This window comes from Lagopus leucura, unplaced genomic scaffold, assembly GCF_019238085.1.
Source record: "Lagopus leucura isolate 7727_CA_CO unplaced genomic scaffold, USGS_WTPT01 Super-Scaffold_100002, whole genome shotgun sequence".
Classification (NCBI taxonomy): Eukaryota; Metazoa; Chordata; class Aves; order Galliformes; family Phasianidae; genus Lagopus; species Lagopus leucura.
In genome coordinates this window covers 10,773,979-10,790,213 of record NW_024962263.1, presented here as the reverse complement: position 1 = coordinate 10,790,213, position 16,235 = coordinate 10,773,979, and the positions used below count along the sequence as shown (strand labels likewise).

The 16,235-nt window shown below is 38.9% G+C and overlaps 1 long non-coding RNA gene across 1 annotated transcript in view; it reads right to left on the bottom strand.

The window, feature by feature from the left end:
* LOC122178597 overlaps positions 1-16,162 on the bottom strand; it is a 64,792-nt gene extending 48,630 nt beyond the window's left edge. Inside the window, exon 1 of the long non-coding RNA XR_006178396.1 lies at positions 14,912-16,162. This is a non-coding gene — a long non-coding RNA (uncharacterized LOC122178597). The remainder of the gene's footprint in view (positions 1-14,911) is intronic.
* Positions 16,163-16,235: the final 73 nt, after the last annotated feature.

Sequence of the window (16,235 nt, the reverse complement as noted above, 5' to 3'; positions counted from 1 at the left end):
TGTCAATGGAGAAGCAGAAAGGAAGAGGCTGACAACAACTCCAGGAGCAGTTGTCAAAAGCTTGATATCTAGATAACAAACTACATTTTCACAGCTAATAAGCAGCTTCCCAGAATTCATTACATGCATTTGCTGAAGATAACATAGCAAGTCAGTGGCAGAATAATAGCAGAAAGAAATTGCTCTGAACTGCAGACCTTCTAGATAATGAAGGTTAAAATAAGAAAAAGGAACTTCATTCATTTTTGGCAACAGTTTAATTTATTGAGCATGGTTCTGGTCACTCGTTTTACTTTTGCACCTGAACATCACCATCTGTGCTTGGTCAGTGCCTTGTGAACCTCCTAGATGTTATCTCTTCTAGGTACCACTGCCTTTTTAACTTTCAAAGCCTGTCAGATGCTTTCTCCCTAAGCTAAGAATACTGAATAGAGTACACATGGCACACTTGCTGCCACATCGACTGAAAGCCATCTGTGCCAGCAGCACAAAATGTCTGGCAGGAAACGTAAGTGTGAAGAGGCTGATAGACATCTGCCCACCGTTCTCTCCTGCCATGCGCTACACCTGGGGTTCCAGCACTGCAAGATGGAGCACCACCCACATCATCCAACTGTCAGCGCACCATATTCCTGACAAACCACTGCAAAAGCATTTCATTCCTTAAACTTTTCTAAAAGTTAATTTTCCCAGTGTAGGTGATAGTGGTTATATCCTATTCATTATGCTATAGGATGAGTTCTTCGCATGATTTACTTCAACACTGCCACAAGCTGCTAAGCATCTTCCCACTGTCCTGTCAACCCACCCAATATACATTAAGCAGCAGATTTCAGAAGGCTATTAAAGCAACATAGCACATTCATATTCAATTCATTCAGTTAAATTTGTTTTCTAATCCTGTAAAACGCTCACTTCAAAAAAGGAGAAAGCGTCACTATGCAAGTGCCTACAAGATAGAGCAGACAAACGTTCCAAGCAGACAGTGGTGAAAGTATGTTCTGTTTAAATTCATGATTGCTAATACAAGTGCCTTCATTTTGGCATAATGATGGACTTAATATAACCATAGTAATATAAAGTCTACATAAACAAATTACTTGACTAAGACAGAAGAAAACCCAGAGCATTACTCAGAGAGAGGCTGTGCCTTTCAATATTCCAACAATAAACTTTAAAACAGAACGTTGAAGTAGGAGCTTACCAGGAAATGAAATGGAATGTAGCCAAAATGGACAAACAATGTACTACATGGGAAAAAAAAAAAAACCCTTGAAATATGCAAAAACATGCAGGTTGATTTAAGAAGTTTCATAAAGGCACTCCCATTCTTTTTAGGCAATTATGTACCAGTACAGAATTAGAAACAGTGAACTGGTTGAAGTCCACGGCCCTCCAAACTAGCAAAGACATCTTTCTCAGTTAATGCACTAGGGATGCAAGATGTCCTTGTCTTTGTAACATCTATAGCTTGCCATATGTGTCTTCTGAATGCACATCTTAAGCCAGGATTTTCTTGTGTAAGCAACTCAAACACATCTTTGAAGGCTAACATCCACAAATGCCAGAGAAATCACGAAGTCCAAAATTTGGAAAATTCCTTCTATCGCATAGAAGAAGCGCTCTTAAAAAGCATTCCATATTTAACTGTGCAGTCATTTTATTTCCTTCAGCAGTTTATCTAAGAGACAACAAAAACAGGACATGTAATCCACCAGTTTCAATCCATACACACTGTATCAGAGAGAGGCCTTGAGCCTTCTTTTGTACTTGCAGTAAGGGCAGTGGAAGGCTTTGATGTCCACATGTATTCCCACACATCTCTGCCCAGCTAAAAGACTTCCTGACAGAAAGGAAATGAACCTTGTCATAGCTGGAAAATAGGCATCTATTTTCCTGCCTAAGTGATCTGAAGGAATAAAGTATCTCAGCAACTGTAATATTTTAGGTTTTTGGATGGTTTTTATCATGAGTATTTGAGGATATTAGTTAAATAGGAAATCTATCATTAAAGGAGGGATAAGAGCATAACGTTTCCTATCAGATCCGTCTAGCAAGTAATTCAGTTACTTTGCTACCTTCCAACTACTAATTTATGTTCCCAGAATGTGAGTTTCCTGTACTGAAATAATTTACTAGCAGTCAATACTGCATAATGCAACACAACCATACTGGATTGCTGTATTTTGTTGATTGGATTGCCTACTTATGTTTTCCAGAAATGGTCCGTCTGCATATAAGACAGATTCTACCCTCTCCATGGCATGACTTGTTACTCTTCCAAGCCCACAAGAAGAATTAACTCAAACAGAAAAATTGTGTCAGAATTACATGTGCTTATAAACAAAGAAAGGATTTCTAGAAAACAAAATTGTAAAGCACTTACAGATCATAGACGTGCTATTCCAAATTCCTTCCTTTGCCAGATTTTTCCCCATACCTTGCTTGTAATACCTGAAAAATACGCAAGTCTACACTCCTAGCATTTAGAACTCCTCAAAGCTCAGAAATAGAGGAAGCGCTGGTCGTTCACAAATTCACCTACCATGGATACATCACATCTTTAGCACACAGTAATTTTGCAGGGAGAAATACCTAGGGAACAACTTGAAAACCCATGTCCCGTGGAAGTCAACTGCAGGAGAATTGAAAGGTGCTTACATCTCTACTCAGAATATTGATCAACACTGAGCAGAAGGAAACAATGCCCTCTCAAATAATATCTGTAAAAAATTAACTACTAAGTAAATACTAACTAAATACAAGCACGACATTCACATTTTATATGGTAATAAACCAGGTTAGTCATTCTTTAAACATCCTAACACAGCTATTTTCAGGATACATTTGTGAAGACAAAGACCTGCCATCTTGAAAACAAAGTATTTTAGAAAACAATGAAACTAGCTTATGTTACACTCTACTAGTAGAAGCATCCCTCTTAATTCCAAAGAAAGACTGAATCATATGGCTGTTATTTTATGTAAAATGACTGAAAGACAAAAAAAAAGTGGGGTTAATCCTCAATTATGCATGTAGCTTAACACTTCCTTGCACCAGAGAAATAAAGCTTAAGTTGCTTAACGAATAAAAGCCCTTCATTTGCATGAGGGAACTAAAGTACTTAGAGGAGCTGTTGAAGTGTTTGATGCATACAAGACATGAGAGCTAAAACAATGATCTCAGTAGAACCAAGGGCTGATGGGGAAAAAATCTGGGATTCAAACAGTGAGCTTCAAGATGAAAGCCAACTCTGAAAGGCAAGCAGAACCACTCTGAATAACTCTTTGTATTAATTTTCCCCCTTCTTCCCTAAATATTTGTGTTCTCTCAAGGGAAAAGACTATCACAGAAAAACACTGAGAGATCTAGATGCCCAACTCTTACAAGATAGACAATTTTTTAGAGCTATGAAACAGACCAAAAAATGCAGAGGTTTCTGTATTATTTTTGCAAGTCCAATACAGGCACAGTAGTTGAAACATATATAATGTGCTGGTTAACAGACTGGGAAAACATTCTTTGTTAACACTTCTATTCATTGAAATCAGAATTAAAACTGTACTTTTATGCATTTAAAGGACGCCTTTCACAGTGACAGAACAGAATGACCTTCTTCTGTTGGTGGATTAAATGCTTTGTACAAGAGTAGAGCTACTTGGACTTTCTAGCTATTTCAATTAATCTTTATAAAGTTTAAGCCCAGCTGCCTGTTTCTAACACAAGTAACAGCTTTAAATACAAATTTCAGAATTCTGACAAAGGTTTGTAGTCTGCACTACAGACACTGCAGGCAACGCCTATCACATGCCATGTCTGCAGTGCAAACTACCCATAGTTTCTCTTTTTCTTTAAGGAGAAAAGAAGGACCATGTGACTAGGAGATCTTCTAAGGCTAAGGAACAAGAATCCAAAGGAACCTGAAGTTATAATATGGATGGTTTAATTGTTCATCTTTCCGATGTAAATAAGTCATGTTTGAAACAGTGGGCAATTCAGACCCATCAACAGCAAAGTTTTTTCTTTATTTTTGGATCAGAATGGATTATAATGAGCATCCTTCAGTTTTGGGCTCCATAAAGGTCTCCCATGCTACAACATTTATGATCTTAATGAAACAGTCAGTCAAGACTCTCAATAAATCAGTCCTGTTGAGAATCAGTTTCATTCTTCATAGTTAGCTTCTGAACAGTGAATATCAGGAGCTGATTATCACACATGCCACTATAATGTTCCCTTCTTTACAAGAACTAGCAGATAAAATTCATCAGCTGAAGAGGTAAGATTGCCCTATCTCTGTGGTTTCTTGCTAACTGCTTCTACTGTAACTTAAGTAGAGTTATGGCCACACACCTCCATGAAAATTACAGCATTAGGCAGTTAGCACATAACCAGAAAACACCACAGGTTGGTAACAGAGTACACCTCCACACATTTTTAAATGACAAAGTTATACATCATTGCTGAAAGAAAGCAATAACATTTGCTTACATTGCTCAGTATTATGAGTATTCCCTGTGAAACAAAGCCATAAATTCACAAGCACTGCCAGCAGAAAGCATGAGCCATTCTTGTATTTGAATTATTACAGAAATTAAAAGCTTCACTGTATTTAATACGCTTTCAGCTTTATTTTCTGTCAGGAAAAGAATGGCCACAGGAGGACTATCTTGAAATGTAACTTTTTTTTTTTTTTTTAAATGGAAAGACAGAAAATGCCAAATATTTGACAAAACTGAGCACAACTTCAGATACTAACATACATACAGCATCATGTAGTTCAGCTGTTCTGCTACTTCATCCTTTAAAGTGTACACACCCCTAAAGCCACAGTCAAAAATACTAAACCTGCAAACTGCCTTTTCAATATAAATTTGAAATAGATTTTATTCAAACACTGCTTTTTAAAACTGAAAAGAATGAAGACTCTTAAGTCATACATTTTGTATGTAAAAAATCATCATTTTCAACTGGATGCCTGCAGGAGTAGGTGGACTTCACTGAGGTTTACAGCCACAGGAACACTGAAAAGCATTCGAGAAGCAAAAGCCATCACCGTGTTGCTCCTTTGCTGCCATCTTCTGGGGAAAAAAAGAAACAAAGACTGCCAGGCAAACAGCTGGTCTGCCTTTGGTTATAAGCTCACTTTCTCAGACAACTCAGCCTTGTGACCTCTTCTAGTTTAAAGGCTTTGCTTTGTTTTTAAGTTTTAATTTTAAAACATCAATTAACTCTGAAATATTTCCTGAACTCCCAAAGTATTTCCCAAGCAAGCGATAACCTGGGTATAAAGACATACTACTGGGGAAGAAGAGTGCTTTGGCACTCTGGAACTGTACACAGCAGCACAGACAGTGCTTTCAGAGCCAAGGCAGCACAGCAGGTTATCTGTATGCCATTCTGCCAGCAGCAATTTAGCCTAAGCTCCTGACACTGCACTGAGCTGGCTGCAGGTCACAGCAGACTTTGTCGTGCCAGTGCTGCAGTGGAGTAGGAACACAACAACAGGTTGTTAATTTGGCCTTCCAAAGAAGTTTTTAGAAAGAAACAGAGCTAACCTGAAACTTGCTTTACCAGAAAGATAGCACAGCAAAACTCAAATCAGAACTAGATAGTAAAAATTTAAGTAAGTTCTTCACCTTTACTGTAACCATTGTTCCAGCGACAGTTCAAGGGACCTGTTCCATAGAAGCACCTTTTGCTTCTGAAACAGAGGTGTGCAGCATTTACCAGACAACATGCCTCATATATAATCCTACACTAAGCCTGGGTTGCCATAATCTGCTTGTTCAAAACCAGCTGTAGTTAAATGTGTAAAATGTTTAACCTTGCACAATTATATCTCACAAATGCATGAATAATGAGGCAAGTTATTTCAAAATACATCCATGCAAACACAAGAACAGCTTGGCTACCTGAATTTGTTACAACTGTCATTTACAAACACTTTATAAAATTAGAAATTGTATTTTGGATGCACACTTTCATCATAAAATTACTACAGTGCTACTCAGCACAAAGCCAAAAGGTGAAATAAGCACAAGTGATAATGACAACAGTAGCACTTGGACATTAGCATGTCCATCTACTCTGCAGCTAACAGCAAAGCTGCCTGCTACCTGTGGAAAGCTTTCTTGTTAAAGTAAGCAAGCTTGCAAGCAGTAAATAAGCAAATGTGCCACAATTAATTGCTCTACAATAAGGATCTACACAACTACATACATCAAAACAAACAGAAGAGCAAGTTTTGCTACAATGTGGGCCATACCTATTACAGGTACTGTGTGAAAATCCACTTGAATTCCTCATTCTAGTTATTGGGTTTTGTTTTTTTTTTTTTGTTGGACCACAAGGGATTACCTTCAGCTTTCATCTCTTCCTCTTTCATTTGCTTACTTCTAATGAATTTGATTGCAATGTCCATTAACCTAATGTCTGGTGTTGAGTACTTAACCATAAATAGAACTCAAAAGGGATGGAGATGTTTTGTGATTTCTCCCTCTTTTCTTTGTTTTTTAAACTCCACACTAGAAATTAAGAAATAAATTAAGTACACTAATTCAAAAAGAAACCCAGAAATACGGTATCAAGCAATATTACCCTCAGTGACTGAAAAAGACTTAAAACACTTTTAGGTAAAGAACGGTTTTAAAGGGACATTTGAAATAGCATAATCTTATAAATCAGTAAGAAAAAACCTTACAGATCCTTCTGTATCATGCTTGTGAAAAACTCACAGGGGGAAAAAAGCTTCTCAGAAGAGCTAGACAAGATACTTGATTTTAGTAGTAGGGCAGAATTAGATCTAATGCTGTTGAATACAGTTAACATTGAGGAAGCAGTTACTTTTTTTTACTTCCACATGTATTATAAACATAGTAAATAGGCAGATGGCTTGCAGCAACACTGAACTGCCATTTACAAACACTTTATAAAAGAAGAAATTATCATTTTGGATGCACACTTTCATCATAAAATTACAGTGCTACAGTGGTACTCAGTGCAAAGACAAAAACAAGGTGAGATAAGCACAAGTGCTAATGACAACAGTAACACGTGGAAAGTCACTTCCATCTTTGATATACTTGTTGCCATAAAAAAACAGCCTGTTTGTTTTTGTTTTTTAAATGAGAAAGCAGAGATTCATGATTTTCAATAATCTCATTTGATTTGAACCTGTTGGCTTTCTACATAAATGCTTTCATTGTACATAAGCAGCATCAAAATATACATTTTATTAAATTGTTTTCTAAGTTTCTTCAGGAGAATTTCCAACTCCCATTGTAAGTGTAGATAAAAGACAAACTCAGAGTTGTGGCATAAGCCCCATCCCCGGAGACACTCAAGGTAAGGCTGGATGGGGCTCTGAGGAACCTGATGTAGCTGCAGGTGTTCTTGTACATTGCAGGGGAGTTGGACTAGATGGCCTGTAAGGGTCCCTTCCAACTCAAACGATTCTGTGATTCTATTATATTTACAAAATATAACTATTATGCTGTAAGGAACTGACTTGGATTAGTTACTTTTTATTATATTAGGAATATCCAACTTGTAAGCATTCCTTCTTATACTGCTGCTAAAAATAACAAAATTATAATTACATAGTTAAAACTGCTATCAGTGAGGCAACAAATACTTCCAGTGAAAAAAAGCCAAGCTTAAGATACACAGTGCTGCATGTTCAGTGCATTTTGTACAATATGGGAAAAAAAAGCCTGCTACACGATTGAGAAGACAGTGTTTGTTTCAGAGCAATGGGAAACTGATGTGCTTAAGTCCCTGTAAAGACAGAAGCACTGTACCTCTGGCTAAGAATACATTCATCTACAGAAAACACCATTTGGCTCAGTGGGGAGGATAAGTTGTCAATTTGGTGACCATTTTTAGACTAAACAATCACCAAAAAACCCACCAAGCCTGCACATGTCATATGTGTTTCTTCATACAGCATACTCAAGAAAGCATTACGAATAAACAAACACCTGACCTTGCACACAGCCTGTGCCAGCTCCATGCTCCAGTGGAGTAGGGTCACCAATGCAACACTGCCAACACAGCACGTGTACCAGAATGCAGTTATAGAGGTGAAGCTGGCTAGAGGGTGTAGATGTCTCAGGACCTAAGGAAGAAATATGCACGTGTAACGACGTGCATAGTTTCATAGCCCAAGAACTAAGAACACAGCATATCCTGGTAAAGTTAATGGATTTTTTGGTAATTTATTTCACTGTATTCAGATAGATTCTCAACACAGCTCCCTGACACAAAATATATCTTATATTAGAAAGCAATCAAACTGGCTGCTCATTAAGTCTGCTAAGACTAGAAATAAAAAATTAGGAACTGCTAAAATTAAAGTTAGCGCGGCAACCTTAATTTCATTGCTTTTTGGCTTGTTGTTTAATGAGTACTGAGTGCATAGACAAGTCTAACAAAGCACTATCAATTCTATGCACTGAATTTGGGAGGGATCACAAAGAAAAAAGATAGCGATTGTACACAGGCAACTGACAAGCAGACAAGTACTCCACAACTTCTACTGTGAGCTTTCTTGACTTATCAAACATGTTTACTTTTGGAAACAAGACATTTAAGAAGTCAAAAGTTGAGATTCCACAGTGGAAAACTACACTTGAACGCCTTGGCACTACTGGAACTATTAGATACATCAGAAACTTCTGATGCTTGAACTAATTCCTGTTCCAGTAATATCAGCAAGAGTGAAAAAGAAGCAATCACATATGCTACTCTATTAATGCTAGTTTGCTTACTTGAGACACAAAATCCCTTCCCTAAACTTAAAGTGATCCTATCACCTAAGTTACTTTCATTCTCCAGGACATACTATACTATTTTATTCTTTGCTCACTATGCCAAGCCTCCAGCAGTAGTTTCCCTTGCATGAAATTTCACTTGAGTTCATTTCCTAACCTCATCCTGAGCTCTAGCAACTTCTCACAGGTTTTTCCAGTTCCACTGCACTTCAGTATTCAGATTTTTTTTTTTTAATTGCTCTATTACAAAAAAAAAAAATTCAAAACCTCTAAAACCAATGGAAAGCAGTCCAGCTTTCTTAGTTATCATCCTTGTCTCCCTAAAGCACGAAACACTATTAGCTCTAAAGTAAGGTGTCCTCAATACTCAATGAATTTTTCAAGGGCTGTGGAGGGGTCAAATCTCAACAGATTTCTGCATAAGGAGAACACTGTTCAAGTCTTCTGAAGGAAGACACCATCTGAAAAACACTTGGGTCCTTCCTGCAAGCCACGGGTTAGCAGGACTCTTTAAAGAAAAGGCACACTTGCTGTTTGCACTTAACACTGTGAACACTGTGTTTTCTTCCACGTGCAACATAGAAAGTTGGTTGAATCACTTTGATCTCTTAAAAGAAAAGTGTCAGCTGAAAACCAAGAACCGGTATGGAAAGAAAAAACATCAGCCAATGCAGTTTCTTAGAAGTAATGACAGAAGATCTTGGGTTGGAAGGGACCTTAAAATCTATCCAGTTTCAATCCCCTGCTGCAGAGAGGGTTGCCACTCATCAGATCAGGCAAGATAGAAGTCAAGGGAGAAGAGTAGCTTCTAAACAACTGTGGCAACAAAGCAGTCTATCTAGAGCAGTGAAAAAATACTTTGTGGTTTTGTATTAAAACTAGTAAAAGTTAGCAGTTAAAATACAAAGTAATTGTGAGAAATGCAGGCACATGATTAATTCATCTCATTCTTGTTTTCAGAGGAAGCGATTCTTAGCATGAATTCTTAGCATTTAGGTAGAATTTATCAGCATGAAGAGGAACTGCTGCTAGATACATACAGCCTTTATTGCAATTAAAAAAAGAAAAGTGAAATTAAGGGCAAATTTGGTGATGTCAAGATTCCTCAAGAATGCCCGATTCCCTCTGCAAGAAACAAAACAAGAGGGAGTGCTTAGAAAGTTGCTCTTAAGAAATCTTTAAGTTAGCCATATTTGAATGGAACTAGATGAAATGGAAAGCAGCCTATCAAATATTATATATTTTCTTGTCAGATTCACCCTGCTTTAGTTAATCTCATTAAATAAAAACATCTGGTAGAAGTCAGAGAAGCACAGTCAAGTCACTCCAAACAACAACATTCTAAACACCACAAGTCAAGGAAACTGCAGGTTGAATTATAAGGAACTGGAGCTACCAGAAGTATGAACTGCAATATGCACATCATTGAAGGTTCAAGACTAATCAGAAAGAGACCAAGCTCTTTGTCAGAATGATCTGAATTTGTTAGGTGGAGCACAACTGGCCTTCACTCAAAGTATCAGAATTCTGACTGACATTCCAGACAGAAAAGCTTCATACCTGAAGCACCCTCTCGACTGGACATATTAAGCATTACAATATTCTCTCCCCACAATTGAAGGATTGTGTTCATTAACAAAAAGCAGTGAAATTTTCAGATAACACGGAGCCTTCATCATATGAAAGAAGAATCTTTACCTGCTGCAGATGGAAAGTTCTCATAGAATAAGATGAAACACTGATGACTGAAGAGAAATTTGCTGCTACTAACTCAAAAAAAATAATAAAAAGAATCTTTTTAAACTAACAGACAGCTAATTATCTAATCAAGTGATTATGAACTGTTAAAAAGGATATATTCTAAAAATGGTGAAACTGAGCCAATCAGAAACTCTTACCAACACACGAAGTACGAAAAGACAAAGATGCACACAACGTGAAATATCCATTCCCTGTACGTCACTGTACTGTCTTCATTTTGTTTCTAAACAGCTGTTTTACCTTAAGAAACAAAGAAGTTTAGAGTCATAGCACATACCAGGTTGGAAGAGATCATTAAGTCTAGTATCCAAAGTTTCACTGGAATCCAAAAACATTACATCAATGACCTCCCCTGGTCAGCCAGCTGGGCAACCTGCTCAAAGTTGATTAAAGAGTTCTTTCTTCCCCCTGGTTAATCCACGCTCGCTCTGCCCAATGACTGCTTTCAGGTGTTTTTCCACTAACTCCCAGAATAATCTCCATCATTTGTGCCAGGCACTGAAATGAGACTGACAAGGCCTGTAATTATCAAGGTCTTATTTCTTGCCTTTTGTGAAAACTGGGACAATATTTGCCAGCTTCCAGTCGGGTGGGAACTACTTCAGATTCCCAAGACCACTGAAAATAAATTGAAAATAGAGGTCTTACAATGACATCAGACAGAAACCGGAGTGCCCTGGGATGAATCCCATTGGGCCCTATAGACTTATATGATCCAGCTGGAGCAGATTATTAGTTATTGTTATTTATTACATTGTTATTTATCAGTTAAACTTCATACAGTTATAAAGTGCTTTGTAGGTTACTCTTTTTTCGAGCCCTATGAGGCCAAATTCAGTTCAGATAGATAGTACTTCAGAAGAAAGCATAGCTCCTGATCATGAAGACACAATTTGGTGACAAAAGCAAAGAGAGCTCAGCACTGAACATGCTCAGTTTCTTCCTTCTCCCCTTCATCAAACAGGCAACAACAACAAAGGATAGCAAGCAGTTCTCAAATCTTAACCACAAATTAGTAGAACACAAAAAAGTGTGTTCACAAAATATATAGCTGTAGCAGTTATTTTGATGTGGAGCGCATCAAATTATGGAGCACATGAAAAACACTAGAAGAAGAAATACTTAAGAAACAAGCAAAATAGGCGAGTATCAAAGGACTTTTGTGGCGGGATGCAATATGCTTTAGATACCTTCTAAGCACATTTTCTGACAGTCCAAACTTAGTCTGGAGAAAGCACTCTCTGGAGGCTGTAGGTTTCGCATTAACAACTGCTTTATTGTAAATGTAATCAAAACCACTAACCCTTTTCTGTAAAGGTTTTAATATAAAATCATTCCAATCTGGTGCAGCTTCTAGTTTGTCTCGTAAGTTCTAAAGAATAAAAAGATAACAAGCAACACAATTAGTCTATCAGTTCTTTTGACTCTATTCCTGATAGAGATGGTAAACTGTCACTATACAACTGTATAATCAATAGATATCAAGATGTTATAATCACAATATAATTGTATAATCAATAGATATCAAGATGTTATAATCACAATACAATCAAGAGAGTTAGGCAAAGTAGACAATGATCACAAAAGAGAATAGGTGGAAAAGCTTACCCTTTGGCTGGGCTCACCACAAAACACCAAGAGAGGGGATCTCCAGCAGAGATCCTTCCCCTCTGGTAGCCAGCTCTTAAATAGGTCCAGGAGGGCTGCAGCCTGGCTCCCCCCCTTCCGGCAGCACAGCTGAATTGCCTTCACCTGTGCTCCTCTGGCTGACTCATGGCTCACCTCAGGTGATCAATCAGAGGTTCAGGCCGTGACTCAGCAGTTCCCATACAACAACCTATGCAATTTTAACCATTACTTCAGCTAGAAAGCTGAAAATTAGGAAAACTTTCTGCATGTGTTAACAGTGAACAGTTATCTTCAAAATTCATTGCCCCTTGAATGTGACAGAAACTGTAAAACAAACATTTCAGAAAACAGTCCCAGAATGGCCTCTCACTACGGAAGCAAGAAAGGTGGATTGTGATCTTCCAAAAAAAGGAAAGGAAGGGACAGGAAGGAAATTAAACTATTAAGTAGGGAATTGAAATTGTCAGTACAAAACAGATCTCCTTTCACTTCAGGAAATACTGCTTGGATAGGTACTTGTAAGTCTCTTCAACATAATAATCATCTGGTTTGAAATTGTGTTACATAAGTAGCAGGAGCTCCGTCACAACTTCAGATCTCTCTTTGCATTTTTAGTTAGCGTGAACTGCAGCAATGCTCTCTACTTTCAGTTACATGCAAATAAGTGGAGAGACTGCAGCTGTGAAAGAAGAAAAACACTCTCTGCTTCCAGCTCTGTAAGTGACTTTATTTTTTAGTTACTTTCCCTTCAAAAATTCTGCTACTGCTTTCTATAGAAAGTCTATCTCTAGCCAATAACTGAAGAGTTATATTTCAGGAAAAACCCATCTATCCCAAAGGTAAACAAGTAGACTTCAAACCTGGACAGCAGAACACAATCTAAAGTCCTTAAAACCAATACCACAACACAGATGCAAAGTCTGGCCTCGCCACAATCACAGGAACTCCACATACCAGCAGTTAACACTGACTGTTTTCTTATCTGACTACTGCTCATTTCCAAAGCACTCCTGTAATCCATCACCTCATCCTATAGACCTTACTGAGGCAATTAGAACTGAACCAACAGCTCAACCCAGGTGGCAGGAATTTCAGGCAGTTGGCCTCTCCTCTCAGTTAACTAGTGAAAGAACAAGAGGTAATGACCTTAATTTGAGCCAAGGGAGGCTCAATATATTAGGTATATTAGGAAAAATCTAAAAAGGTTCTGGCAGGCTGCCCAGGGAGGTGGTGGAATCACTATCCCTGGAAGTGCTTAAGAAACACATAGATGTAACACTAAGGAATATGGGTTAGTGGGCACTAGATGATCTTAGTGGTCTTTTCCAGCCTTGATGATTCTATGGTCTCTATTAGCCATAACAGTCACTGCGTATCATCTGTAACTCCAACCACATAAGCAGAAAAACATTCAGTAACCTCTGTAAGCAGCTTTTTCAAAAGATTAACTGGCAACTTCAAGGCAAGCACTAAGCTCATGGTTTTGCATGGGCAAATACCATTTTCTGCTCACTGAAAAGCAAAATAGTTTTTCACAGGTTCTTAACAATACCAGGTAAAGAATTCATGGATAGGCCAGCAGTCATACACAGAATAAAAAAATCAAACTCAACTAATTGGCAAAAGGTATCTCTGGCTATTCAGCACTCCTTCTAAAGAAGGAACCTAAGCCCAAGAGATGCTCTCCTTTCAGTGGCTGTCCTTTGTAAGAGCCCAGGGTAGCTCCATCCCTTCTGGTGGGTGCACATGGGGAGCACAGATGCAAACAATTTGCCCGTATTCCCTAGGTCAGCCACACTCTTTCACCAGGTGCTCAATCACCAGTTCAAGCTGTGATACAACAGTTCCCCTACACATCTGCAGTTAGTAACAGAAACACCTCTTTCCATTTGTCTACAATCAACGTACTGAACAACCATGCCTATTTCTGGGAATGTAGCAATTGCCAAATCAGATTGGAGCAGTAGTTTCTCAGAAACTGGGGAAAGAGATAAAGCTATAGTGGGATGAGCTGCCTATCCAAAGAGAGCTTCTTCCCAAGCTTGTTTGCCAATAGCTTGCTTTGGTAAGCAAAAAACAACAACAAAAAAAAGTAATTCCCTGCCTCCTTAATCACTTAGTACAAAGGCAGCACCTGCAGTCAACGTAAAGAAGATCAGCCCTGGAACACTGGAATTTTGTCCTTTTCTGACTCAGGAAATACAGATTAAGTTACTTTGTCAGTCTTACCCTTATGAACAGAGATAATATTTAGCTATTAGCTACTTCACATATCTTAAGAGATAAAAAAAAAAAACCAACAAACAAGACAGTAATCTTCATAGAATCGTTAAGGTTGGAAAAAACCTCTAAGATCAGCTAGTTCAACTATCAAGCCATCCCCACCATGCTCATGTGCCACATTCCTCAGTAACATGTCCATATGTTTCTTGTTAACTATAGTAAAGCTGCTGACCCTTAGAAACAATTTTGAAATTACTGGAATATGATCAACTACTCAGAATCCACACTATAAAATGAGCTAAGATTTTGCAAAATGGAAGAACGGCACCAAAAAGTGAAGTTGTACAACATATTTGTAATTCTTAGGTCTTCTTTTTCAAACAGTTGGTTTGCTGTAGCTTCTTACAATAGCATATACAATGCTGAAAGTCTCTACTAATTACCCTTGACCATGAAAAGTTACATGCAGTGACAAGTATATAGCTGAGGCGGGTGTACTACAATACAAAATATATTTGACTTACTGGCAAAATCAAAGTGGAGACATTTGGATGGATCCCATTAATGGCAAGCTACATGGAGATTTCTCACCTGCTCATTTTCAAGTGGTGATGAATACTTCTTGCACCAAAAGAGATAAAGTTTCCCCTGGAAGAATTCTTGTGCCATTCCCCAGGCACTTGATGACAGAAAACACCTCCATGGAGGAAGCCCTGCTAAGTTACTTGTATCTGCTTGAGCAAGTTCAACAGATTTTCCATTAGGACCCACTGAGTCACGTGACAACTTCAATCCACATCAAGGCACTTTTCCTGGATTTTCTGAACATTTTTTGACTTCAGCTCCACGCTGTAAATATAACCAGAGGAACACTGTGCTCTTTTAGAGCCCGGCTTTAAGGTGCAGACATCTTTCATAGGATGAGCTAACCACCTATCATTACATTTAGCTTTCTTCTAATTTTTGCGATTTTCAGCCTTTAGTTTAGCTTTAGGATCCAAACCATAGTCTGAGTTCTAACACTGGAAACACAATACAAGCTTAAAGGTGCAATAGCCTGGGCTGCTTCTTCACTTTTGTTCTTTTGCCAGAGCCTACAGAACTTGAAAGAGAAGCAGAAACTGCAGGCTGGGGCTCCTCAAGCTGAAACCGATCTGTTTCTTCTCTGAACAAGATGTTCACGACTTCACAAGAGCAAGGGCCAGGTGAAATACTGCACTCTCCCCAAGCTCATATCACAGCATCTGACATCAACAGTGGCATTGAAAAAGATGTTTTTGCAGGGTTTTCTTTATTTTCTTGGTCAACTTCATCTCTTGTGCTGTATGACACACTTCCATCTTGGTCCATTCTAGGACTGACTGACACTTGACTCAGAACCATAGAACCATGAGTTGGAAGGGATCCTTGCAGGTCATCCAGTCCAACTCCCCCACAATGAACAGGAACCCCTACAACACATCAGATTGCTCAGAGCCCCATCCAGCCGGACCTTGAATGTGGAGCCAGGCGTGCTGTGATCTTGCTTCTGATGCTGGAACAAGCAGCGCTTGCACCGGGCCAGCAACGTGCGTTCGGAGCCCGGAGACACAGCGAGGTAGCGCCCGGAGGTTTCACTTCCTCGGCTTCACCGGAGGAGCACAGCACGTTCGCAGTTAAATTCATTCATCTTCAGGCGGTGCCGGTGGGCAAACCAGCAGAAGAACGACGAGAGTCCTCTCCGGGCCGTCTTAGCCACAGCCGACGGATCAGCAGCACCACAGCCGCCACGCTCCCGCCCGCGCGCCCCGAGGCTGAGGGCGGTGCCGGCGGTTCGCAGCCCGCCCCGCACGCAGGGTTCGCTTCCGG